General features: G+C 40.1%; 1 protein-coding gene across 14 annotated transcripts in view; it reads right to left on the reverse strand.

Moving 5' to 3' along the window:
• The window catches only part of GK (glycerol kinase), a 78,586-nt gene that overhangs the window by 21,805 nt on the left and 54,252 nt on the right, over positions 1-2,529 (reverse strand). The gene's annotated exons all lie outside the window — the stretch shown is intronic.

The raw sequence follows: 2,529 nt of genomic DNA on the forward strand, positions 1-2,529 counted from the left end.
GGCTGGTCCGAGTGCAGTGGTGTTTACAACTAATTGATCACAACCAGTTACAGATTTCTTTGTTCCTTCTCCATTCCCACTGCTTCACTTGACTAGCCTTAAAAAAAAAATTAAAAAAAAAAAAAATTAAGAAAACGTAGAGAAAAAAAATTGTAACTACACCGTTAACATATTAGTATGTGTATGTGTGTTGTTGTTGTGCTGAGACTGCTAGATTAGCAGATGAAGGAAGGGACATAAGCTAGATGCAGTGACAACACTGGACTTGGGAGACTGGAGCCCAACTTCCAGACTTACAAGAAAGGAAAAGGTACAGCAGGGTGACCTAGGCATCAAGGCTTTCATGTCCAAGCATCTGGATCTGCATCCTGGATTTGCTACTTAATGCTGTCAAAAGTTACTTGGCCAAGGGACTCCAATTTCACTTTTCTAATCTCAGTTTTCTCATGTGTAAAACAAGGGGATAGGAGGGTGTAACTAAGTATGTTGTCAGATGATCTAGTGTCCCTCTCAGCTTTTACAATTCTAAGCATCTAAAAGCATTACATAAATTGAAACAAAATCATAAAGCAAATGCTTGTTAAATCTCTAGATGAGACAAAACTGAAAGAGTAACAGTAAAGAGTGAAAATGAATTCAGACTATATAGGAACAGGTTAAAATCACAATTATGAAATTAAACAGGAAGAAACAAAAGACCTGAATTTAGATCTAACAAAAAAACTACACAAATACAGAACAGAGCAGACTTGGTTTAACAATGACTCATTTGAAAATGAGCTAGGTTTTTTAGCATATGCTCCCAGGGCCAATAATATGAAGGGGTTATTTGTCTAAATTAATGAACTCTCAGGCTAGAGGAGCAAAAGCAGTGCTTATGGTAGGAGAGGCACAAATCACCCTATTGATTGAGTGCAGGTCAGATTAGATGTAGAATATTATACTCCATTCTGGATGACATGAATTGCAATGCACCCAATGAAAGGAGCTCAAAACTATAAAGCATCCAGAAACCACACGAGATCAAGGTATTGGGTCAGTTTACCCTGGAGGTGGAAGACCCAGAGAAACTGACTGCAGCCTCCTAATGTCGGAACGCTTTTGACAACCAATGTAGTTCCAAAGCAGAGATGTTATTAAGAAGCAATTTTGGGTGCTGTCTTCAGACAGAAGTAGGATGGCTACTGGTAAGCAGACAGGAGAAGGCTTTTCATATTGGGTGGGGAATTAAGACCGGGTGACCACTGTCCCTGAAGCCTGTCCCAGGTCTAAGGCATCTGTAATTCTAAAGCACTAATTAGCCGAGCGCAGAGGCTCACGCCTGTAATCCCAGCACTTTCAGAGGCCGAGGTGGGCAGATCACGAGGTCAGGAGATCGAGACCAGGGTGACCAACATGGTGAAACCCTGTCTCCACTAAAAATACAAAAATTAGCTGGGCGTGGTGGCACATGCCTGTAATCCTAGCTACTCAGGAGGCTGAGGCAGGAGAATCACTTGAACCCAGGAGATAGATGTTGCAGTGAGTTGAGATTGTGCCACTGCACTCCAGCCTGGGCAACAGAGTAAGATTCTGTCTCAAAAAAAAGCATTAATTGTTTCCTGTGCAAGAAGAAAAAGAAAGCAGAATCATGTTATTATTATTATATTATAAGTAACACTTACCAAGTGCATATTCTATGTGAACAGTGTTGTGCTATGCACTTTCCACAGAGGGAAAGTAGAGAGGGAGAAGGGTTGTAGGATTTTAAGTTCTGAGAAGTGTTAAGATACCTTTAATATACAGGCTAAGTTTTCACAATGCTTCCATCCATAGAAAAGGGGTTGGGGGTCGATATTATGATGCTTATGGGTTGGAAAAGGGAGCAAAAACATCAATAAACTAATATTCTTCATGTGCTAGGCATAATGACTAATAAAATGTTTTAACTCTAGCCAGAAGTCTTGAACTTGTCACCAAATTATCATCAGGCACTCTAAAACATGAGCCTCAATAAGTTTGCAGATCAACTGTATACTTATGCATTATAAGGTAGCCAATTCAAAATTAATTATATAGAAATGCTTATAAAAAATATATCCAATTTTATAAAAAGAATACTATTTTTTTGACTTTATAAATAAATGTTTCTAATACAAACTTACCGTATCCTATGGGCTTAGGCTGGCATATTCCTACTATAACATACAAACACATTTGAAACAAATGTTTCGAGTAATAAGTGGCATAAATCTCCTCACTTTCTTTTCTATATCAAAATGTTAGGCTGGGCGCGGTGGCTCCCGCCTGTAATTCCAGCACTTTGGGAGGCTGAGGAAGGCGGATCACGAGGTCAGGAGTTTGAGACCAGCCTGGCCAACATGGTGAAACCCTGTCTCTACTAAAAATAAAAAAATTAGCTGGGTATAGTGGTACATGCCTGTAATCCCAGCTACTCAGGAGGCAGAAGAATTGCTTGAACCCACGAGGTGGAGATTGCAGTGAGCCAAGATCATGCCACTGCACTCCAGCCTGGGAGACAGAGCAAGA

This window comes from Cebus imitator, unplaced genomic scaffold, assembly GCF_001604975.1.
Source record: "Cebus imitator isolate Cc_AM_T3 unplaced genomic scaffold, Cebus_imitator-1.0 Scaffold208, whole genome shotgun sequence".
Taxonomy (NCBI): Eukaryota; Metazoa; Chordata; class Mammalia; order Primates; family Cebidae; genus Cebus; species Cebus imitator.